Source organism: Prionailurus bengalensis, chromosome A2 (assembly GCF_016509475.1).
Source record: "Prionailurus bengalensis isolate Pbe53 chromosome A2, Fcat_Pben_1.1_paternal_pri, whole genome shotgun sequence".
In the NCBI taxonomy this organism is placed as follows: domain Eukaryota; kingdom Metazoa; phylum Chordata; class Mammalia; order Carnivora; family Felidae; genus Prionailurus; species Prionailurus bengalensis.
This window is the reverse complement of record NC_057348.1, coordinates 88,799,165-88,826,307: the sequence shown is the minus strand read 5'-3', so window position 1 is coordinate 88,826,307 and position 27,143 is coordinate 88,799,165.

Here is a 27,143-nt window from a genome sequence, read left to right as displayed (position 1 = left end):
GGCTAAAATAACTTTCCAGTAATTGTAAGAAAAAAATACATACACACACAACTTATCATGAGCGTATTATGAACTAAAACCGAAGCAGGGAATACTAAGCAATGGACAAAAGCAAAAGGTTAGCTGGCTTGAAAACAAACACCAGTATCAGCAAAATATCTGGATACTTTAAGTCTTGAGCAAACTGCAACATACATTAGTTAAATTTGCACGTTTCTTTATGTTTAAAGAAATACAATATATTTGATGTGTTTAGGGAATTTAAATGCTCACTAAAAAAAAGAAAAATACTGAGGGGCACCTAGATGGCTCAGTTGGTTGAGCATCCGACTTCAGCTTGAGTCACAATGTCACAATTCGTGACTTTGAGCCCCACATTGAGCCCCGTGTAGGGCTCTGTGCTGACAGCTCAGAGCCTGGAGCCTGCTTCGGATTCTGTGCCTCCTTCTCTCTCTGCACCTCCCCTGCTCACACTCTGTCTCTCTCAAAAATAAATAAACATTAAAAAAATAAAATAAAAAATATTGAGATACTATCAAAATAACCACACTGGAGGTGGGGGGAGGTAAAATTTTTTTAAAAATCTGGCTTCTAGAAAAAAATATATATATTTCTGCAATTTAAGATTCAAAAGAACAACAGAACCAATCCAATGAAAATAACATATCTGACCTATAACATAGATGTTAAGATCGAACTCCAAAAGCTTCAGAGAGAAAAGTAAAATAGGTCAAGGGAGATAAGAGATATGAAGGACAGAAGCAGCATTTCCAACATACATCTAAACAAGAAGAGAACAGAGCAAAATGAAGGTAGAGCAATATTGGAGAAAAAAATGAAATTTTCGGGGCGCCTGGGTGGCGCAGTCGGTTAGGCGTCCGACTTCAGCCAGGTAACCATCTTGCGGTCCGTGAGTTCCAGCCCCGCGTCAGGCTCTGGGCTGATGGCTCAGAGCCTGGAGCCTGTTTCCAATTCTGTGTCTCCCTCTCTCTCTGCCCCTCCCCCGTTCATGCTCTGTCTCTCTCTGTCCCAAAAATAAGTAAACGTTGAAAAAAAAAATTATAAAAAAAAAAAAATGAAATTTTCAAGGACAGATAAAAAGCTCCACAAATGTATAGATGAAAGTATAACTTATACCAAGTAGAAGAGAAGAGAATAAAAAGACATTCACAGACACAGTGTGCTTAACAGCCACTCCTCAAAACAAAAATGGAAGTGAAAAAAGGGAACAGATACCTTCAAAGGCTTCAGAAAAGTAAGGATAACTGTCAATCTGGAGTTATACGTGCAGCCAAACTAACAAGAATGAGGGAGAAATATAGTTTAAAAGGGAAAAGTTTACCACTATCTGTCATAAAAGAAAACTTCCAAGAGATATACTGTAGGAAGAAGAAAGATAACTCTACCACAAAGAAAGTAAGCATTGCAAAATGAAACAATGAGCAAAGAAATTGTTAAACAAGTACACGGATCCTAAAAATACTGTCTGTATAAAATAATGTTATCGTAAAACATAAATAACATTTATAATAATGTTTTAGTTTGGATTCACTTTTTTTTTTAACGTCTATTTTTTTTTGAGACAGAGAGAGACAGAGCATGAACAGGGGAGGGGCAGAGAGAGAGGGAGACACAGAATCTGAAACAGGCTCCAGGCTCTGAGCAGTCAGCACAGAGCCCGACGCGGGGCTCGAACTCATGGACCGCGAGATCATGACCTGAGCCAAAGTCGGACACTTTAACCGACCAAGCCACCCAGGCGCCCCTGGATTCACTTTTGTAACAAGTGTTTTGGGTGGGGGAGTCTGAGTTGTGTGGATGAAGGTCTGGGTTCTTAGATTCCCCACTTAACAATTTACATGAGGATGTGTGCTGAAATAAAGCAGCCAGAAGGCAAGTAGCAAGCACAAAGTGTCTCAAGGACAGTACACTCTCAGGATGGGAGAAGGGGCAGGCCCAGAGGTGGCAAGTGCCCTAAGGCTACAAGGTCCTTTCCCTTTGTGTAAGCAGGGTCTTGTCTCTCTAAGGGACAGGGTGTTCTCTAAGGGAGTCTGCTTTCTGTCATTTGGGGGACTCCACCCACAGGTTGTGGGGGGGGTGGTGGTAGTGGAATTTTTTACCCTATTAGGTTTGTACCAGAACTGTCATGGCAGCCTTTGTCTGTGGAGGAGCACAGGGGCTATAAGTAACAATGCAAAGGCATTACGTTGATTATAAGGGTTACCTTGGGGCTGAGGGGAAAGAGATGAGCTCTGGACCCATGGCTCTATACCTTGTAGCTCTTGGTCTTTTAGTCCCAGGGTCTTGGAAGCCACAGGATCAGGTTGTGTCCTCAGGCTTCTGAGGTATAACATATTTATCACCATCCTTGCCTCCAGCCCTTGTCGCTCACATTTTCCTCTCAAGGACTTGGGACTCTGCCTCAGGGTGTTCCTTCCACTGCTGTACCAGGCTTCTACCTAACAAAAGGACAAAACTAGAGCACTAGACAATATTAACAGTAAAGGGATCAAAGTGTGATTTCCTAAGGTCCAACATATGTTAGCTGAATTTGAAAACATTTTTTTTCCTGGTGTTTTACAGTGAGGACTAAGCTGTTCATTTAGTATTCCTTAATTAATTAAATAAGCACACTAAATGTTTAAAAAAATTAGCCTTAAACACCAAAAATATGTTTGTAATTCTCAAATCAGTATATGAAATGAATAAAGCTTAAAGCTAATAACAAAAAATTAATCAACTCGTAAAATTAAAAAAAAAAGATAATGAAAGAGCATAAAAAATATGGAAGACCTAAAAATCACAATAACTGCAAATGTAACAAAAAAAGTGTCTCTGTAGAGACAGATTATTAGATTAGATTGTAAAAGGAATAAAGAAAACAATGAACGTTCAGCTATCTGTTTCTTCTCAGAGATACATCCATGAATAGGAAAATTAGAAGGAAAAAAGTAGAAAAAGAAAAAAAAAACAAAAAATAGTAGCCAAAAGAAACTGTAGTAGCTACATATCACTCTCAGACAAAAGATTTTAGATTTTAGGACACTCAATCAGCTCTATTGGAAATAACCCTATATAATAATTTTTTAATGTTGAATTCACCAGAGATATACGATAGTTCTTAACTTGTATTCACCTAATGAAATATTTACAGCAAAACTTGTAAGACTACAGGGAAAACAGACAAACCTACTATTGCAATGAAGTATGTCAACACACTTCTGTTATTAATAAGAGAAATAAAGATAGGGACTAGTAAATACTTGGAATATTTGAATAGACCCCTGCCTTGGCTCCCGTTTTCCCACAGAATGAAAACAAATTTTTGTCAGGGCCTACGCCTTGCTTGGACTCCCCCCTCTCCTACCTTTCCTTCGACCTCATCTTCCATGACTCCCTCCCTTATTCAGATCACTCCAGTTGTCACGGCTCAAATGTGAGGAATGCTTCCATGCTGGTGTTCCCTCTGTGAAGAACAGTCCCCAAGGTGACTTCCTTTCCTTGCTCAGACAGTAAGTTCTCAATGATCACCCTCTTTAAAATGCAGTGCACAACCCTGCCAGTATTCCTGACTCCAGATATCCCTTACTCTGGCTTTTTTTTTTCTTTTTTTCTTTTCTTTTCTTTCTTTTTTTTTTTTTTTTAGTACCTACCTCATTCTAGCATACTAGTAAGGTTCCTTTCTTTTCCCCTGTTTACTGTTAACGGTCTTCCTCTCCACCTCCTGCTTGAATGTAAATTGTATAAGAGAAGCAATCCATGTTTGCCTCAGGCATGTGTAGGAAGCACTTAGAACAGTGTGTGGCACATGAAACGTATTCAGTAAATATTTGTTGACTGAATGAAAGGACCTTGTGATGACAAGGTTAAGCCCAGGAAAAAGGGTGGAAAGATCAAGGCCAAAGAATTTTCCACCAGGAATTCAATTTTAAGAAATGACAAGCAGGAAAAAATGCTGGAAATCAGTTAGCAAAGCTGAAATCATGCCAGTGTGAGACATCTGTTGTGTGGTCATCTGCTTCATTTGCTGTTTAGTTGTCAGGCTAAGAAGGAATAATGCTGGAAGAATCTAGGATACCTGAGGAGGTCTAGGTATAGCTAACTCAATTTTGAATGCATAGCCCAGGTCTTACAGTGATGGACACAACACAGTGCCTTGTCTATAGGAATATACAACCTAATGTCAGAGAAATCTTTACCAGAAAACAAGAAAAAAAAAAAGAAGAAAAAAACGAAAACGTAAATCAAAATAAGTAGCAATTTATCTAAATATCTAACAGGTATTTTTTATTTCTTTTTTTATTTTAGAGAGAGAGAGAGTGTGTGTGTGTGTACAAGCAGGGGAGAGGGGCAGAGGGAGAGAGAGAATCCCTAGCAGCCTCCACACTCAGTGCGGATTCCTAGGCCAGGCTCAATCCCTCGCCCCTGGGATCATGACGTGAGCTGAAATTAAGAGTTCAATGCTCAACCTAATGAGCCACTAAAGTGCCCATAAACTATCTTTTTCACAGTAAAAGCATAATTATACTGAAAAACAAGGCATATCAAATGTTATAAAATACCTAGGTGTGTATCTATCTCAATTAAAAAAAAATTACAGTCTACAAGTACAAAAGGATTCAAATTAGTTCTTTTGAGAGGAAATAGTCTGCTGAAACATGTACCACACGCTAGAATTTACCAATTACTTTGCAAGGCAGATAATTCCTTGATATCCAGCTCTAATTTTTATTGACACAGTGATGTACGATTCTTTAATTCGTGTTAATCTTTAATCTCATACACTTCTTTCCTTTTCTAATGCCCTGTTTTGTAGACTCATCTATTCTTCCAAAAGTATGTCAATAATTCAACCTCCCCCTCCAGTACATAACTGGGAAATGTAAATAACTAAGTTAACTGCTTCAGATCTGTAGCATCCAGCACTAAAATCCTTCTAATGTTAAAATTGTGAGGAGAAGACCAAGGGAAGAGACTGTGAACAGAGAATGTTTTAACAATGTTTGGCCACTATACAAGACTTAAGATGAGAGTGTCTCCAGGGATCCCAGGATGGTTGTCTCTATAGAAGATTTCATAATTCTGGTAATTTTGTCAAGTTCATTGGACAGGCTTGGCTTTAAAAGATATTTGTGGAATTAGACAGTAATCACAATTGGCAAAAATGCTAGTTTCAAAAATACATTCCTTATCTGTCTTTTAAAGCTTTTTCTTTGTCATTAATTTTTACAGCTGAAAATTCCTATATCAGGAAAAAATGAGGTTATCTGTGTCTTACTTTAGAACTCACATGAAAATGATCTTTTTCTTGGATTTTTCCCCCAATGTGTCACATTTATAGCACAGTGGTAGTTTCTGTCATTCTAGAAGATGCTATTTTACTACTTAATGTTTATGGTTCTCTGTTTCCACACCATACAAACAGACACATTCATGATGGCAAACAGAAAAAAAAAAAAAAAGATTAACATTTTTACGTGCATTTTTTTGTTATGTGACATAGTTTAAAAAGTTACAGTAGGGTGAATGAAGGAAGTACATACCAAATTTGGTACATCATTATTAAAGTATATATTTTTAAGTCTAAAAGGGAATGTTTTCTACAATAGTTTGTAATTCTCTCAATATTAGATGAATATATGGAAAAAGATTTAAATTATCTCCTAAAAGCAAAGACATAATCAACTATAGCTGCCATTATTGTATGTGCCACAAAGACATCTAAAAATGCTGCCATTTTAATAAAACAACATGGTACCATGAAACAAATGACACATTTTGATGTTATGATGTAAAAATATAATCTATACTCAAAGTGATTTCAAATATACATTAGAATACATATTTTTATATGTGTATTTTAGATCTTAGTGCTAAAATGGTCATGTCTTCACTGTATTTAAAAACATTTTTTAATGTTTGTTTACTTTTTTAGAAAGAGAAAATGTGGGAAGAGGGGTGAAGACAGGAGAGAGAGAATCCCAAGCAGGCTCTGTACTGTCAGCACAGAGCCCAACACGGGGCTTGATCCCACAAAGCATGAGTTCATGACCTGAGCCAAAGCCATGAGTCAGATGCCAAACTGACTGAGCCACCCAGGTGTCCCTCATCTGCACTGTTTTATGTGGAGGTGATTGCATGAAATTCAGCAAATATTAATAGTAATTACATATTGTTGGAGGATACAGGTATTTTTAACAGTAATTATGATGAATAAAACATATTTCCTCCTCATAGTACTGAGAAGTAGGTTGAAGACATTTTGAACAGTATCTTTTTTTTTTTTTTTTAATTTGAGAGATAGAGAGAGGGAGAACCACTGGGGGAGGTGCAGAGGGAGAGGGAGAGAGAGGATCTGAAGTGAAATTAATGAAACAACTCTTCCCTGCTAGAGATAAATTTCTAGGGAATTGGATATGAAAATTTGGGGAGGATATTCTGCTTCCACCAGTGATAGAGTGGCTTGTATCTGAACTTCCCTTCCACAAACAACAATCATAATTGCTGAGGGATAAATAAATACAATGAGCAGTTTTCTGGAAGCACTGGAGAATAACCAGAACCTGGCAGAAAATACTGAGGAGTCACCATTTGGAAAATGGAAATGTCACTGGATGAGTTTCCCAATTTTTTTTTTTTTTTTTGCTGGGGCGGGGGGGGGGGGGAGGGTGGGGGGGGGAGGGGGGGTGTGGTTTGCCTGAAACTAGGCCCCAGGCTCTGGCCTGCGAAGTGACAAGAACTCAGATTAAAACATACGGCTTTGAGGAACCATAGGAATGTGTTTGGGGGGTGTCACAGCAAGGGGAAAGGAAAGGAAATACAAGAAAGGGGAGACCCATATTCAAAAAGTCTCAAACTGTGCACATGAGATCTGTCTGAATCTCTGGCTAACACCTGAATGATGCATGTACGTTGCAGACCTAAACAGCCCAGGCAAGGCTAAAAGAAGGAAACTTTTAGATTCCCAAGACTTTCCACCCAGGAAAGGTATTTTTGAGTTTGAATTCAGTCTAGTTAAGTGAGTACAAACACAAACACAAACCAATCATCTTTTTAAAGACTATAACCAAACTGGAATCCCTACAGTATTTTCCTTCACAATGCCCAGGACACAGGAAAAAAAAATTGACAGGTATTCAAGAGAATTTGCAACTGATCTGAGATGATCCAGATGTTGAAATTAGCGGACAAGAATTATAAAGCAGCTGTTATAATTTTGTTCATGGACACAAAGGAAAATGCGCTTGTAATTAAAAATAAAAAGGACTCTCAAAAGAGAAAGGAAAACAATTAAAAAGAACCAATGGACATTTTAGAATTGAAAAATACAAAATCTGAGGTAATTTATGCCGTATCGTGACATGATCAGTAAGTACTCCAAAAAGTGTGTGTGGTTTGGGGCTACTGTTGTTGTTAAAGAACTGTTAAATGTAAAGGAAAAACCATCTTTAATCTTCAGGCATTCAATGACAATAAAAAGGCAAAGTAATGACAAGTGTGTGTTCATCAGGTAAAAAAAAAAAATGACCAAAGGAATAACACAGTAAACTCTTTTGAGTCTTTTTAGTTCCCAAAGAAGGTGGGCAATTGTTTTTTTCAAGAGGATATTTAAATTAAACATTTACTCTTTGATACTTTAGTTATACTAAAATATACCTTCTAAAGGTAAGTACAGAGCCGACATTGTATAATTTTTAGTTTGCTATTCAGTTATCAAAGAAGAGTCACAGAATTTGATGTACAATTACCAGTGTCCATTCTCCCATAAAAGAAAACCAACCTCTGTCCTTGCTGAGCACATACTTCTTTTCAGCCTTAATTTGCCTCAGCCCCATCAGAGAGATATAATGGCTATAATTAAAATTTATAATCTGCAGGAGGGAGGGGGATGGATTTTATGATAATAGCCTTCTACCAATTACTTTGTAAAAACAGTTTGGTATGTGGGTTAACAAAATCTTGTGTTAGAAAACATCTCAAGATATATTATTGCACTGAGATATATATATCTATATATTTATTAAATATAAATATATATATATTTATTATATATACACACTTTTATATATTTATATCTATATTTTTATATAGATATTTACTTTTGTGACTATCTCTAATGATTATAATTTCAATCTTGATGATATAAAACTTATCAATAAAAAGTTGGATACGTGAACTCTAGCTTTACCTATCAATAATGTGACAAGTCTATACACCGAAAGAAGAAAATAAAACATGAATTGTGCAGTCTTTCATTTGCCATATTCTAGGCATTTTAAATGACACTATTTTTAACTTAGTTGCTATCCACGCTGTGGAGGTGAATTTCCTTCCCACTACTGCCAAATGTTGAGGTGTTGCAGAACTGAATCTGATAAAAGATTTAGAACACAAAATTTAAATATAATAAGTATTTATTTTATAGAGAGAGCATTAACTCAATTTGATAGTGCTAGTAAAATCATGGAGATAAAAATAGGTAACAAAGAGTAGAAAAATACTTATTAGGTCCATAAACATTTTTGTATCCATAAACATGTGTTCAGGGAAAAACAGCCATTTATTTCTTGAAATAATATAACTCTTTTCCTCCCTAAAGCTTGAATGGACATTTCCAAGACAGAAACAATTACCTAATTTACCTTTTCTTCTTCAAACCTACCAATGGATTTAGGACATTAATGCCAAATACATTAGCTAAATAAAGATTTCTACTTTAAATTCTCAATTATTATCAGTTAAAAAGAAAATATGTTTAGTTTCTGGAAGATTATATTCTTTTGGGTTTATACATAATTAACAGTTTGTGAACTCTTAACCTCTATTTTAAAATAGAGTATATAGATAGTATTGTAAATGTAGCATTTTTAAGGTAATATCTTCTTTAAAAAGGATACAAAATATCAATTTCAAAGAAAGTTGTTTTAAGAAGTTATGAGTGTTTTCAGTTATATATTTGTCCCTTATATATACTTTTGTAGATAAACATTTGAAGTCCCTATCAAAAACTTTATTACTATTTCCTTTGTAAGTTTTGGAACTTTCCTAACACATGAACACTAATATTATATAGATAGAGTAACCATCGAAGTTCAATTTCCAATTTAAAAAATTGAACCAAATTAATAAAAATTTAATTTAAAACAAATTGTTGACTTTTGAGGTACCATGGTCTTTTATAGACTTACAGACCATTTAAAAGAAAATTCAAAGGAAGGAAAATAGTTTAATGACAAATCATAGAAATGTTACTGGAGCATTTGATGTTCATATTCAATGTTTTCCTTGGCGGAGTAAGGAAACCCAAAGATCTAAAGGTGTTTTCTTTTCTTTTTAAACAACTTTGGAGAGTGTATCCCCAATGGAAAAAGTAGAAAAAGAAGAGGATAAAAGTAAGTCCAGTAAAAAGAAACCATTATATTTTCAAAAACTTTGATCTCTGCATAAGGAACTAGTTAGAGCATAAAATAATGTAATGTTATGTGTACACAAAATACTTACAGATACTTAATGATAGGTATTACTCAGGAAATTTACAGAGAAATGATGCTCTGCACCTACTTTGAATTGCTCCAAATATTCCAAGTTAATGGAAGTTTTTTCCACTACTTCAATATCTGTGATGTGATCCCTCAGAAGTCCTTGTTCAGACACTATACCTTATAAAACTCTCACCAAGATAGTGATGCTTTCTAAACAATCTCATCTGTGAGGATTCACAGAGGAGATAGAGAGGTACTGGTAAACCCTAATCTCCCAAATAAGCCTTAAAAGTAATGCAATGTTAAAAGCTACATGTCTTTTGTCTTTCTTAATGTTGTTAGTAGTGTCCTTACAGTTTTAAAATTCCAAAGGTTTTCTTATAGGCACATAATCATAGATAATTCGGAAAGGCCAAAGTGACCAAGGAGAAAACAGAAATGTAATGTTCCATCATGCTGCCTAATCTATTATTTTCCAGGTAGAAGTGGCATACTGAAACAATACCCTATTATCACTAATATTATTGTTACTAATTGTTCTTTTTCCTTAACTACAATAAAGAGGAAATTAAATACTAACATCGGCAAGTAATGTACGCAGATATACCATTATTTAAGTGGAAATAGATTTCTTGGGTTAAGAAAAGGTTTTCAAAAGGTCAGTTTTTAAAAATAGAGTTTTAGAGTCTTAAAACTGCAGAAAGCATACCTTATACCTGGTGGCTTGCAACACTGCTAATGATAACAAGGTGTTCGCACTGCAGGTAGCAAAATTTGATAAAACTAGTCTTATTCAGTGAAATGTAATTAAGCAGTTAAGAAGTGCCTATTTCTATAGTTTATCCAGTTATTGTTGTCCACCAAGATAGTGATGAATTAAATGAAACATTAAGGGGATCATTAGGGCCATAATGACAAGATGACTATTTATATATATATTTACATTCTATGCATACATAGAATCTCAGTCTCACACTTCATGTAAGATCTTAAAAAAAGGAAGAAAAAAAGCAAAGAAAAGCAAACCAAACCAAAGAAAAGAAAGAAAGGAAAGGAAAAAAAAAGTACAAATAAATACCTGGCAACATGAAAGTCAGCCTCCACATTCCAAATGAAATAAATCTAATGTGACATATTAAAACAAATTTAGACAGTAGCATTTAAGTTCAAGAATCAGAAATATGATTTAAATAGTATAAAAATTCCCTTTTATTATAACAAGTAACACAGTCCAAATTGTTTTGTATGCCAGACTGAAAAAGACGACTTCCCACAGAAGGGCAATTATTGCCAAAGTATGATTTTATTTCTCATGAATACAGACTCCTAAATAATTCTCTTTTTCTCATATCCACTTGCTAAATGCTTCTTGGATATTTTTTAATAAATATATTTGCTAACTTATTTCTAAGTTAGCCTTGACCACAAATTTATCAATGTAATGGAAATTATGGAAAAAAAAAAAACAACAGGCTTACTAGCAATGACTTCCAACTCTGCTAACCCAACTTAGTTCTGTGAGGGCAAGAACTTGCTTTATTTTTTTTGTTTGTTTGTTTATTTGTTTGTTTGTTTATCTATTTTGAAAGAGAGAGAGCAAGCGCAGGCAGGAGAGGGGAGAGAGAGAAGAGAGAGAGAATCCGAGGCAGGCTCTGTGCTGACAGTACAGAGGCCAACATGGGGCCCGATCCCATGAAGTGTGGATCATGACCTGAGCCAAAATCAAGAGTCAGACACTTAACTGACTGAGTCACCCAGGTGTCTCAAGAACTTGATTTCACTCATCCTTGTATGAGACTGTAATTAATACCTTGTTGAGCACATAACATGTATTATTTTTGGTTGAGTAAAGAAGGAAAGAGTGAGTGGACATGGACAATGTGACAATCTCTACCAGCCATGGCACACCCAAGCATTTTAGCTAGAACCCACAAGGGAAGCAAAATCAAGATGAAGTCACTGGAAAATGTAGCACAAGGCTAATCAGACCACACACTGAATACACTACAGCACTGTCAAGAAAATACAGACCCTAAATTTGTCATTTAGCGACTGTCATAATTACCTCCAACTGCATGATTTCCAATTTTCCCTGGACGTGCTGCTCCCTGTTTTTAACTGTTTACTAGATAAACTACCTGGAGAAATAACTGGGAAATCAAACCCTATAGGGCAAAAGCCAAATCTATTCACATTTCCCTCAATCTGTTAAAAACAATTGGGTCATACTAGGCCAAAGTCAAAATAAAAATTATTAGTGCCTTCTATCAAATGTCTCTCATAATCAGTTAATCATATAATTCCTACTTTGTCAACTCTTCCTTTCTTCTTCCTTTTTCTCTACCTTACACTGTATCCTTCTTTCCCTGATTTCTCCTCACTGATATCATTTCCATAGTCTTTCCTGACACCATGTTATTCTAATGAAGAATTCAGATTAGTTTTTCTAAATCGCACATAGGTCATGTTATTACACTAAAAAATAAAAATAAAAAAAAACTGGCTACCACATTAAATACAGTCTGGTCAAATTAGCATGCAAAATTAAAGCCAACTTTACTGTTTAGCTTTTAATGCTAATAAATCTCTGCTTGCATCCAAGAGGCCAATCCAACTGGATCATTTACCTGCCTGAAGTGCTCATGATGTTCCTTCTCCCTAAAAAGTCACCCTCTTGCTAAGCATTGAAATTCTACAATTTCACAAATGGAAAATCATTCTTACTATCTGTATGAAGCCTTCTTGGTATTTCCAAAAAGATGTGATCCCTTTTTCCTCTAAATACCCCAAACACTCTTTTAAGATGCTAATTACAATCTCCTAATCATGTAGCTAGTTTTACAGTTTCTTACACTCATTTGATATACCTATAAACTATCTCATTGTGGGGAACTCCTTTATTCCACTTTCTATGTGTTATAGAACATAGCTTTGAGCTTTGCACAGAGCAGTAAAAAAACAAAAACAAAAAACAAAAACAAAAAAACCCAAAACTCACTGAATGAAATTTAAAAGTCAGCAAGCTAAATAAAACTTGGCCACTCAAATCTGTATCTAAGAGCCTTTAGGGTCGATAGAAAACCGAGATACCTACTTAGGGAATCCCTTACCTCAGTTTGTGGTAGCGGGTCTGTGACTCAGAGGAAACATTTGGATGTCTGACTGGAATCATCTTTGCGGTTTGTTTTTCTTTGAAACAAAATATACTTGAAGGAATGTTATCAGTGAAAACACACTTTTCATTCTTTTTCCATACAGGTACTGACCACAGAGAGGACTCCCATATGACTAACACAGTGGAAACACTAACTCTTGTCAAGCTATTTTTTGTCTAGAAGATCGGTGACCATCCTGTCACTCATGCTGGGTGCTGAATCAGGGAAAGGAAATGAAAGGGAACCACTGGTACAGTTGGGCGAGTGGCCCAGACACACGCCTACACCTATTGCCAACTATAAGAAGAAGATGAAGAAGTCATGACTTAAGTCAGCCAAGTGGTTATTTAACTGGTAAATATAAACTCAGCACCTAGCAGTTTGCATATAAAATGGCAATCAGCAATTTACTAATAATACATACATTACAATAAAAAACAGTTGGCTCATTTTACAAAAACTGATTTTTAAATAATATTGTACAGATGAAGGGAAAATCCTATGCAAAACCACACTTAGCTTATTATAAAATATCTCAAGAATTCTACTGAACTTTCATTAGTAAAACAAACGTTATGCTTAATGGCACTGATAAAAACACAAAAGTTTAGTAGAAATTACAAATTGTAAAATGTAGCACACAATTTCATGAGCTAATTGTGTCTAATAATTTATTGTTTTATAATTATACATAAGGCATGACGTCTTATATCATTTTAAGGAAAGACAAATAAGGCAGTTGTTATCTATACTGTTGCAACTAAAGAAAAAAACACAGATATATAGCAAGGACCATATTTCTTGATACATTATAGAAATGAGGTGTTAACTCTGAGTTTGGAGACTCTTTGTTATTCATTACTGGATTTCTGGACTGAGCAGAGCCTAGAAACAAGGAGAAAATTAATAAACAACAACTGAGTGAAAATTCCACCTACCTGCTTTGAATATGTAACAATTCTGATGGATTTTGTACTCTGTTACAATTATTAACCTTATAATTATTAGTCCTATCAATTTTCTTCAGTGTATATTATAAAATGCAAATCAAAAACATAAAATTGTTTGGCATATGCATCATTTCAATAGGAATGATGAGTATACCTTAGTGAGGTTAAATTATATGCTTTGTTCCACAGAATGAAAATCAGTATACATGATCCACCATAGTTAGGATTCAAGATTGATATTTAAGCCAGTCTAGCACTTGGACTTCAGAAGCTCTTATAACCACATTTTGTGGATTTGGAGGAACGTATTGAACTATTCCAGATCCTGATGGATCCCTGATGGATATGTATATTTTAGAAGATTTCAATTGTATGTATTATTTGCATAGTATTAGAGGGTTTTTATGTTTTATTCTGTACTTTGTAAAGCTATGTATGTTTAAAAAAATGCCCACCTGATAAACATGCATATGTATAAATATATACGTGCACATAGTCTTAACACCACTTTAATTTTTTTTCTGTCTCAACCGCTATACTGTGATTTTCCTACAGACTAGATAGTACTTTACTCCACATTTTATTCACTTATTAAGAGGGTATTACTGCACTTCAAGTGAAAGACTGTGACACCTTGGCAAGGCAGTAAATATAGACATTGTGAGAATCTGTGGATTTTATGTTCGAATTCAAATCTATAGGTGACAGAATTTGCTGATGAATGTGACATACATATTAGAGGAAAGCTGGTGTCAGAGATAACATTAGACTTTTGGCTTTCATAATTAGTAAGATGAAGCTGTCATTTATGAGCTAAAGGTGATAGGAAAATAGGTACTTAAAAAATTTTGTTGATAAAACTTATAAATGTACTACTAACATTTTTTTTCTTTCTGTTCATTTTCTAGAAACCCTAAAGAACAGACTAAAGCATTTTACTGAATTCTCCTATTTGATATTCAATAATCCAGCAATAATGATGTTACCTCTTGTTGCCTATATGACCAAAGAAGAATCAGCCAGCTCTAAATGTTTAGTCTGCCCAATTGGTCAATACCTGTGAATAGGAAAGCTACTATTTATTAACTCTGCTGCTAATGGAGTTGCATAGACAGCTCTAAGAAATTGATCTGCATAGACTAAAAAGGAAAATGGTTAGTGTGTAACATGTGAGCTCCTCTTCATATAGTGATGTATAAAAATATGATCTAGTTTGTAATGTTAATGCACTCAAATTTCTAAAGGCTATAACAATGATCAAATAGCAGAGCAAAATTGTTCCTTGCTAGAGGAAGTAGATGAAACTGACAGAGAGCATAGTCTCAAAGCATATACTTTATGTGAATTCAACAACCATTCTCATTTTCTGTCTTGTGGCCCCATATGAGAACTCAGAATAGTGCTGGCCATCGGTGGAAATGCAATGGATACTGACTGACTCGCATTCATAAAACACAAGAAGTATGAATGCTGTTCCTCTTGGTTTCGAAGATGGCTGTTGTACTTCATGTGACTATTTTCCTTTCCATCGTAGATGTTGTTATCAGAACATAACCTCTGTACAACAGGCAACTTATGTTTACAATAGTAATGATAGATATAACTTGTAATTTCCAGTCATTCTCATTTTCTTATGTTTATGAGTAAAACTAGAAAGAGGTACACTTTATATGCTTAGAACATAATTCTCATTATAAAATAAATATATGCATAAGGAAATAGATTCAAAAAATCTATTAAGAGCATGTTTACTTGATTTAAGCATTTCTGATTAACATCATATAATGGAGAAAAGTAAAATTAACATTTTTTTAAAAAAAGACTTTTAACCTAGGGGCACCTGGGTGGCTCAGTTGGTTAAGCACCCAACTTCGGCTCAGGTCATGATCTCACAGTTTCTGAGTTCGAGCCCCATGTTGGGCTCTGTGCTGACAGCTCAGAGCCTGGAGCCTGCTTTGGATTCTGTGTCTCCCTCTCTCTCTGCTCCTCCCCTGCTCATACGCTACCTCTCTCTCAAAAATAAATAAAGATTAAAAAATAAAATAAAATAAAGGCTTTAGCCTAATAAAAAGAGTGAAGAACATTTTCATGTCTAGGAAATATAGCTTTAGAACTGTCTCTACACAAGACTTAACAGGGTCTACATTTTCTTCTAATATAGGCTAGCATTACATATGCTGGCTTATCGTAACATAAAGAATAAATATTTTCTATGATATATATCCAATATATTTTGAAGTAGATTTGACCTTTGAACAATAAGGAGGTTAGAAGCACCAATCCCCCTGCACAGTCGAAAATCTACATATCAGTTGTGACTCCCCCAAAACTTAACTACTAATAGCCTACTATCCACTAGAAAGGCTTTACTGATAATGTAAGTCATTTATCACATATATTATGTCTTACAATAGAGTAAGAATGGGAAAAGGAACTATTATTAAGAAAATCATAAGGAAGAGAAAATACATTTATGGTACCGTACTATCAGAAAAAAATCCGTGTGTAAGTAGACCCATGTAGTTCAAGCCATTGTTCTTCGAGGCTCAAATGTACCTTCATTGTTTCTCAGTTGTCAATTATGTATTTGTTTACATTTATATAGTTTCACGTGTTCTTAAAACAGGTTTGCAGGATGAAGAATTCTTGATTAAATAGTAAATTGGTATTAAACCAGATCAGTTTCTAACAATTAAATCTCATCATCGAGATGAAGGAAGCATCAAAGAATTCTTAGAGTAATAGTAAGGGACCTTAACATCCATTATGGGGATTGTTGTAGATACAGTAAACCGCATTTCTCATATTCATATTTATTTTTCAACTGTCTGTGTGTATAACTTTCAAATCAAAAACTTATTTGAAAATATCTCTGGACTGTTATACATTATCCTGATCAGAAGTTACTGAAACCATCTCTACTACTAACCCCGCTAGTAATGTTGACATTGACAACCAGGTCTTCAGACTTGAAAAAGTTCAGGTACGAATTTCCTCCATCTTAATGAAGTAACTGTCCTTAACTGAGGCAATCTAATCTTCTGCCCTTTTGTCTGCAGTGAGTGGAGATTGAAAACATCTGGTTATGATCAAATAGTCACAATCCTCTCATTTAAGTTACATGATTCAACTTTTTTTTTTTTTTTTTACATATTTGGAAAGACTAACCATGTACCAAAAAAGTGGACAGAAGGTCATGCTAACCCTAGATTACTGTAACTTTTTTCAGGCTTCACTGGAAATACCAGTGCCCTCTCATTATAGTTCTTTACCCTGATTCTACCTGAAAGATGCTGTCATTTTAAACTTGAACCTAAAGAAGGCTAGCATTGCCCAAATGCTGTCTTTGGCTAATTACTAGGGCTTGCTAGTTGCTGCTCAACACATGTCAAATACAAGTAATTAAAACTAAAGTGCCCTCAAGCAAAACATTAAAATTCTTGCATTCCAAGGGGCCTCATTAAAACCAGATGACTTGCTTGGCTTCTAGAAAGACTTGGCTAAAACATATCCACTTCAAATCCATACTGTCTTATTTGCTTACACCAGAGAATCACTGACTTAAGAACCTGAAGGGTCCTCCAAAGTTTATCTAACCTCTTTCCAAGCAGAGTTTTATTTTAAAATCTTGGAGAGGGGCTATCTAGCATCTCTCTAGATTCACATACAAGAATATTCCAAGAAGGCTTGCATCATTAATTTGTATCATTTCTGAGTAAAAAACAAAACAAAACAAAAAAACAACGAAAACCCTTTATTTTATTTTGCCTAAAGTCCCCTAATACAATCTTACTCCATTAAATTTTGGCCTCTCTGTTGTAAAATACAATAGCGCTCGTTTTAACTGTGTTATTGAAGAATACATAACCCTGCACTGTGTTCAGTATACTGAGAGCACAAACTATATACACTCAAAAAATTTTGTAAAGCCCATGTTTGGTCAATGTACGTTTTTACCATGTCTGAGCAATGAATTATTTTACTCATTATTAGAAAAAAATAAATTACTATCATATTTCTTAAAGAATACCCATTTAAAAACATACATCATAGGGGCGCCTGGGTGGCTCAGTCGGTTGAGCGTCTGACTTCAGCTCAGGTCATGATTTCGCGGTCCGTGAGTTCGAGCCCCGCTTCCGGCTCTAGGCTGATGGCTCAGAGCCTGGAGCCTGTTTCAGATTCTGTGTCTCCCTCTCTCTCTGACCCTCCCCCATTTATGCTCTGTCTCTCTCTGTCTCAAAAATAAATAAACGTTAAAAAAATTTTTAAATAAATAAATAAACACATACATTATATAGAACAGGCTCCTCATCAAGGACAATTTAATGAGGTAATAGGTAAATAACCTCATGTAGTTCATGAACCAAGCTCAGAACATATGTGTAATGTATTGCAAATAATCTCATCACATTAGATAAGTTAGTAAGTTTACAATTTTTGAAGCTCATGGTTATTTATCATAAAGCAAATCATTCTAGGGGCATCTGGGTGGCTCAGTTGATTGAGCATCTGACTTCAGCTCAGGTCATGATTTCACAGTTTGTGGGTTCAAGCCCCTTGTCGGGCTCTGCGCTGACAGGCTCCTCAGAGCTTGGAGCCTGCTTAGGATTCTGTGTCTCTTTCTCTCTCTGCCCCTCCCCTGCACACACTGGGTCTCCATCTGTCTCTCAAAAATAAATAAATGTTTAAAAAAAAAAAAAGCAAATCATCCTAACATCTGCCAACTACACTGCTTAAGCAAGCAGTTTCTTTCCTTCCATCAAGAGAGTACAAAAAAAAAAAAAAAGAAGTCAATGCATATCCTTTCCTTTCTGCTACTGTATCACAGGGTCATCATACAGCTAAGCAGTTTAAAATACAGTGTAGTGACAAGATTCAGCTTTATGATATAACCTCTGATTTTGCCAGTGTGTGAGGCAAAAGACAGTCTTTTGAAGTCCAGGTAAATAATGAGTCACATTCAGTTTCCTCTCACACCTGTTTGCTCTGGGTGCAGTCTGTTCACTGAGCACAGGATGCTGTTTGATTATAACTCATTCAAAACATGAATTTCAAAGACTCACTGTGTCATTTCAGCTGAAAAAAAATGGAAAAGGTGCTGGATGGAAGGTATCAGACTTTTACTTTATGGTGCTTCTCATTTCAAACCATTATGAGGGCAGCATGATATCTATTTCCACAATGCAACATTTGGAAAAAGGTGATATATTCAAGGTATTGAATTATTTTGACTTGCTAAACTGACTTAACATAGTAAGAACATAGTAAGAATCAAGCAGTTTTTAATATCATTGGAAGACTCATTCTTAAATAAAACACAAAATTATGCTTTTGTAGCAGAACTTATCTCTGTTCCTGAGTGTTTACCTTTCTATATATGTTATTAGGTTGTGTTAAATACTTGGTAAGAAGAAAGTATTTCTGTTTTGCCTGTAACAATCGTAACCACATTATTATGCATATTACAGAATAGACTAATGACTTTATTATAAATGCCTGTTTCGATAAAATGTAATAGGACCACCTGGCTGGCTCAGTCAGTTAAGCAACCAACTTTTGGTTTTGGCTCAGGTCATGAACTCACAATGTGTGAGTTTGAGCTCCATGTCAGGCTCTGCAGTGACAGTGTAGAGCCTGGTTGGTTTCTCTCTCCCCCCTCCCCACTCTCTTTCTCTCTGAAAATATATAAACTTTAAAAAGTAATAATAGGGGCGCCTGGGTGGCTCAGTCGGTTAAGCATCCGACTTCAGCTCAGGTCATGATCTCGCGGTCCGTGAGTTCAAGCCCTGTGTCAGGCTCTGTGCTGTCAGCTCAGAGCCTGGAGCCTGCTTCACATTCTGTGTCTCCCTCTCTCTCTGTCCCTCCCCTGCTCATGCTCTGTCTCTCTCTGACTCAAAAATAAATAAAAAAGAACATTAAAAAAAGTAATAATATATTTAATATAGTATTTCTCCTTCATTTTAAATATTTATTATTCAATTATTTGATATTTTCTTAAACTGTGTTTGATTCACAGGCCAAAGACAAACTGGGTAGAAGACCATACATCAGGCATTATATGAAGTTGTATACCTACTTATCTAAACGTTTGTCTTTAAATAATGAAGACATGAATTGTAGAGTGCGACAAGCTAAACCATTTTTCTTTACATAAAGCATTTTCAGATCTATTACAACCGTGATTTTCTGCATACACACGACAAATTACCAAATGCGTGCAATTCAGGTTGATTCAGAGTTAGGTTTCCATCACTTAAGTATCTTGCCTCTCACCCGTGATCTATTTGATCACTTCTTGCTTTGCTGTAGAACTGTAGAAAGTTCTAACTCACGGGACACTTGGAGCCTACCCAGGCATTGGGGACTCTGGGAGTCACTCCCTCTCCAGTTTTGCTCAGCTCTACTTATTTCTTTGTGTTGGTCACGTGGTCGTACCAAAGGTAGAATCTCTTCATGTGACAGGAGGTGGTAATATTATGGGCACACCAGGCTCTAGACTGTCATTAGCAAAGCTAAGCGAACTCAAAAGAATGTGTTATGTTCCACACCAGCATCTGCATGCTAAATCCCAAAAAAGAGTTTGCTTTGTTGCCGTTACTGGGCCAATGACTGTGGCTAAAGTGATGGGCAGTACAAGTCAGACCCATGTGAAATAATTCTCCAGCTACAGAGAGAAAAAAAGGAAGGTGAGAGAACAGGCATGACACTGGTCACACATAAAAAAGGTCGCACTGGTCGCATCCTCAAGAAAGGATGGAATTGGCTGTTAATATATGAAATGCAGAGAAATAAGAGTGTTAAATTTAGTCCTTTGCATTTCATCTCTTCGCTGCCCAGTTGACACACATATATACAATTTGATGATTAACTTCAGCTAACCTAATTGTTTCACTTACAATAAAACTGTACTCATCCTCTCCCCAAAGGGCACAACCCAAAGATATATTAAGTCATTCTGTCCTAAGGCTGGCTTCTCTGGGTAAAACGATTTCTCTTAATCAAATCCGGATGTGAGTCGTCACAGTACTACAACAAAATTCTGATTATAAATGTAACCATTCCCATCTTACACAAGAGAAAATGTTTGGAAAACAACAGCACAATAAATATTTCTGTTTGAAAAACAGAAAAGAGTAACCACAAGCTCAAACTTGTCTGCTAGGGGCACAAATTAATTGCTTTGACCCACTGTCAAAGCTGTGTCAAAGAGCGTCAAAGGAGTGTCAAAGGCACTCCTTTGTCCAGTGATCTCCATGACCACACTCAGGAGAGCACTGGGGACATGCCATCACTCTGCTCAAGGCTCTGCAACATGCCAGCACTTAGGACTGGTGCAAGCCATGGTCCTGTAGGTTCTCAGGGCAATCACAGGTAGCTAATTTTCAAGCATGGATTTTCCTAACAGTCCACTTCTCTCAAAATCCTAGTCATCCAACAGTTGAGTCATTTAGGGTAATTCTATTCACGAGTAATTACAAAGAGAAATGTCATATTAGGCTTAAGTCTCTACCTTGCCCTTGCATTCTCTACCTCTCAACAAAAGTGGGTTGCTGGTCAAGTACCAATATGCCAGTGTAATGGCTTTTCCCTTGACTTCCCCTTTGGTCAGAATGAATCTACAGACCAGGGTGGAGGAGACAGAGTCAAACATTCACCTTCACGACTCTCAACTGACTCCCTGGAGATGGTGTGTGTGTGTGTGTGTGTGTGTATGTGTGTGAATGTGCCCATGCACACACAATCTTATGGCATCTGTAATCAGGTAAAGGAAAGAACCAGATATTTCAGAAGCCCTGGGTATGACTTTTCATGTTCCTCCAGGATTCCCATGTTATTTCTTGATCTGTTTCCTATCTCCCTGATCTGTGCAAAAAAATGTAGTGCTTTATACTTCCATGAGGGATGTGATTATCCTTCTCCAGGTGGCTTTGGGATCAACACTGAATTCCTTTGCAGACTAGAGGCTATAGGACACTAAGTTTATGTAACGATTCCCTTAAAAATGAAAAATGAGATGAAACAAAAGAGCACTTTAAAGAGGGAATCCATGTACATGGTAAAAATTTCAAATAATCCCAAAAAGTATGCAGTACAAAGTAATATTCCCTATAAAGCTGACGGTCAAGTACTAGTTACCTAAGGGCAACCACTGAAGTTCTACATCATATTGCCAGAAATGGCCAATGCATATAATAGCATGCGTATGTCACAGTGTGATACCACTGCATACCCACAAAGTGCCCATAATAAAAATAATCAGGGGTGCCTGGGTGGCTCAGTTGGTTAAGCAACCGACTTCAGCTCAGGTCATGATCTCACAGTTCATGGGTTTAAGCCCACGCTGGGCTCTGTGCTGACAGCTCAGAGCCTGGAGCCTACTTTAGATTTCTGTCTGCCTCTTTCTCGGCTCCTGCCCAGCTCATGCTCTCTCTCTCTCAAAAATAAATAAATGTTAGTTTTTTTTAAATAATAAAATGCCAAAGATGACACTGATGTGAATAAATTATTTATTTATGCACTACTGACAAGATTGCAAATTAGTCCATGTGCTTTGGAAAATGATTTGTCAGGGTCCACTAAATATATAGTCTGAATAGAGACTATAGTCTCTCTATATAAATATATATCATATAAATTTATAGTCTGAATAGGGAATTCCACTCCCAGGTATAAAGCCAACAAAATGTGTACATATGTATGCCAAAAGACATGAATGAGACTGTCTAGAACAGCACGATTTGTAGTAGCCCCAAATTCAAGCCCCTAAATGCTCATCAAAGGGATAAAAAACAAATTATATTATGTGTTATATTCTTAGAATGTGATATATAGCAATAAGAATGAAAAAGCTACCACTATATACAACAGTAGGGATAAAGACTGCAAACATAATCCTGAATGAAATTAAACAGAAACACACACACAAATGTCATGTGTGATTCTATTCACATGAGGTACAGAAAGAGGTAAAACTAATCTGTGCTCTTAAAAGCCAGGATAGTGGTTACTTTGAGGGTTTACTGGAAAGGTTGACTAGTACATTCCCTTTTTTATGTGTGTATTAAACTTCAAAAGAGTTAAAAGAAAATATGGTAGTGAAAGCATTACATATAATCAAGAATTATCATATATTTAATTGACACCTAAAATGAATGAGGTAGAATTCCATTTATTGACACAAATATAAACCCAAAAGCGTGCTATCTTTAAAAAGAAAATAGCGGAATATCATTGAACCATAGTTCTACTTTTATATGTACATATACATTTAAAAGTTTAATCATTGGGATACATCTTGAACCAACTGGTAAGAGTGGTTATATCTTGGGAAGAATAATAATATTCTCTTAGTAAGGAATTAAGATGATACTTGACTCTATTTTTAAAAGTATTTTCTGTGGGGGCTAAATTTTATATATATATACACTATATAAAAGTACACATATATATAAAGTACTATATAAAAGTACATATATATGTGTGTGTGTGTTTGTGTGTATATATATATATATATATATATATATAAAGTACTTTACCATATATTTATACATACATTGGAGATATATATATATATATATATATATATATATATATATATATCTCCAACAGAGTTTCCAATTGGCAAGATGAAAAAGTTCTGGAGATCTGCTTCATAATGTAAATATACTTAACACTATTGAACTTTAAGTTTTATTTTATTTTATTTGAAAGAGACAGAGACAGTGCCAGTAAGGGAGGGGTAGAGAGGAAGCAGGCTTTGCACTGCAACCACAGAGCCGGATGCGGGGCTCAAACTCACGAAATGTGAGATCATGACCTGAGCCAAAACCAAGACCTGGATACCTAACTGACTGAGCCACCCAGGCGCCCCAACACTATTGAACTGTAAACTTTACAATGGCTAAGTTGGTAAATTTCTATGTCATGTATTTTTCACAATTTAAAAAAATGAAATTATGCCAAGGTCCAGAATTTTTAAAAATATGATAGAATGATAATACTCATTCTAAACTTTGCTCTATTTTCTTAACATGTCTTCAGATTTATTCACCTTATATAAAACTTTTTCAATTATTTAAAATAGTTGCAGTATATTCCATTGTATAGAAACATGACTAACGGTATGTCAGTTCTACTGATGGGCAGACTCCCAAACATTATTAGCAGCGAGGTAAATAGGGGAAAAATCCAAAAGTGAGTAATTTTGTACTTTCCATCAAAAATTTTTTTCAATGTATTTTCCCAGACCTTCTTATTCTACTTCCAGGAATGCATGCTACAGACGCAGCTGCCCATGTGAGCCAAGATGTATGTGCAAGGGTATTCGTTCACTGCAGCATATTTATAATGGCCAGGGCTGTTTTGAATAAAAGCAGAAAAATTGAGGTTGAATTCAACTGGAAAAACTGGTACCTTGCCCATATTTCTCATCAGAGAATGAGTTCCTGAATGGATATTATCCTGTTTTATCTTCCAAGAGATGTAAGATTGTGGAATCTTCAGTATCCTTGGCAGGAGAGGCATTCCCTACATTTTCACCTGGTTATAACGTTTCTTTCAGTCCAAGGAAAGCAGAGAATAATGGCAATGCTTTATGTTTGGGAACTCCAGGTTGAAGATTTGTCTAGTGCTTTGGAATTTAGCCGCACAGCATGAAAGTAGCTGGAGTAAATATTTTCAAGAATATATCAAAGTTATTTGTGAGTTCACTCTATTTCTATAGGTCTCAATTACTCATCCAAAAAATGAAGAAAGCGTTGTTAATTGATTCAAGGGATTTGGCCCCTTATTCTAGTGCCATAACTTCTTCTAGAAGGTCTTGACTAGATTCCTTTTCAGTAGTAATGAAAACTGAAGTGAGGAAAGAGGTTGGAAAGCTGTGTTCATATTTCTTACAGCTCTATTGTCTAACAACAAGTGGACACAGTAATTCAACAATGTCTTTGTGGTCGCTGGTGATGACACTTTTATTTCTATCTTCACGATAAGACAAGTAGAAATGACTAGGAGTACACTAATTAGATGATAAAATATTTTATTAAAAGTACAAGAGTAGTGCTAGAAGCAGTCACAAAAATGTATGTATTTATAGTTTATCAGAGACTCTGGCCCTTTAGGAGAATTACCCCTAAACACTTAAATCAGCCTTACAGGATAGGGTCTGTATTTTTAAATAACGAAATCGGCGTTCAGACAGTTGAGATGAGTTATCGAAGAACACACAGCTTCAGAGAGCAGCTGAAATAGAAGTTCAGATCTCTCTGGCTTCGGTTTCTCTCTCACCATTATGTCACGATACTTTAGAAAAAGATAAGGTTCTGTACTTTCTAATTATATCTTCTTAAGGGATCTCTAATCTTGAAGTAAACTTCTGATGGTTTCCTCTGCAAGTGAGTGAAAAACCCATCAACATAGCATACAAATCTTGCTTTTATTGAATATGCAGCTATTCGGTAAAAACTTGAAAAGCAAATTTCAAAATTTAAAACTTAGACTCCTAACTTAGTCAAAACTATACATCAGACACCAAATAACCCAATCTCCGGTCACAGAGATCATGTAAAGTTGAACTTTGAGTCAAGCATGTTTGCTTACCGAATTTGGTATATGTTAAGTGGTATATAGCTCCCATAAATATAGAGAGCACCGAAGGTCCTCCCCACATCAGAGTTTGGGTAACACTTCATTTCACCAAACACAAATATAATATAACTTCTCCATTCTATATTTATGGGGCAGGTGTTGACCATATAATAATAAGTTTACTAAAGTAATGTCAACTGGCAAAGTATACCCCATAAACAATATTGGTAAATACAGTAGGTTCATGAGGAAAACTCACTGTTTATTTCTGTTTTCCAAACGAGAGGGAAGGTTCCAGCACATAGCAATTACTCTGAGGCTTTTTGCTTCACAAAGGTGGCTTCCAATTTCATTACCACAACTCTGGAGAATGTAATCAGTGTGGTCAGAGTCTCAGCAGGCCCACCTTCATACTCACACTGCCAATCAGAGCAGAGCATCCTGTTGGGGGTGGGGAGTAGTTAGAGCTTGATGCTGGAGCTTTCAGAAAAAGGAGAAACTCTGGGCACCTGGATGGCTCAGTAGGTTGAGCATCCGACTTCGGCTCAAGTAATGATTTCGTGGTTCGTGGGTTTGAGCCCTGCTTCGGGCTCTGTGTTGATGGCTCAGAGGCTGGAGCCTGCTACAGATTCTGAGTATCTCTCTCTCTCTGCCCCTCCCCCACTCTGTCTCTCTGTCTCCCAAAAATAAATAAACATTAAAAAAAGAAAAGGAAAAAACACTATGATTGAATCCATTGTCAAAACATGGTATTCTCGTGACAAGGTGTGGTAGCATTAAACTGTCATTGATGCCCCTTAACTGGAAAAATAAATAACCCTCTCCAAAAGAGAACCCTTTAACCTAAATGGAATTAACTGAGGTATTTTAACTCAAACAACATCAACTCAAATGAACAAATATTTACTGTTTGTGTAATATGTACAAGTTGCCACGCTAATATTTTATAGACCATGATGTACAATATCACTACTTATTAAACACTTTATCAAATTCCGCTTAATAAGTTAATAACCCATTCAGATCAAATTTTGGTTGGTGACTGTACTGAATGTGTCTTAGTCACATCCTTGCATGATTCTGTAGCTTTGTTCTATACAAAACCTCACAGGGTTTACAAAAATGATTTGGGTTCCTTTATTCATGTAATAGCTATTGAGTACCAACAATTTTTTTCTATGTGTAATGTGTGACTGAGTAATACAGAAGTCAGGTTTCTTCAGAGAAACAGAACCATTAGGAGATATACATATATATGTATATATATTTTTTAATTCCAGTAAACATACAGTGTTATATTAGCTCCAGGTGTACAATATAGTGATTCAACAATTCCATACATTACTCAGTGTTCATCATGGTAAGTGTATTCTTGAATCCCTTTCACTTATTTCACCCATCCCCCCACCTACCTCCCCTCTGTTAACCATCTCTATAATTAAGAGTCGTTTTTTGGTTTCTCCCCCCACTTTGTTTTGTTTCTTAAATTCCACATATGAGTGAAATCATATGAGTGAAATCATACCCACTTCTGGATCGTGGGTAGTTCTACTTTTAACTTTTTGAGGAATCTCCATACTGTTTTCCACGGTGGCTGCACCAGTTTGCATTCCCACCAACAATGCAAAAGAGATCCTCTTTCTCCACATCCTTGCCAACACTTGCTGTTTATTGCGCTTTTGATTTTAACCATTCTGACAGGTGTGCAGTGATATCTCATTGTAGTTTTAATATGCGGATCCTTGATGATGAGTGATGTTGAGCATCTCTCTATGTATTTGTTTTCCATCTGTATGTCTTCTTTAAAGAAATGTCTGTTTATGTCTTCTGCCCATTTTTCTTTATTTTTAAGTAGGCTTCACACCCAGCATAAAGCTTAATGAGGGACTTCAACTCAAGACCTTGAGATCAAGACCTTAGGTCAGATCAAGAATTGGACGCTTAACCAACTGAGCCACCCAGGTGCCCCTTCT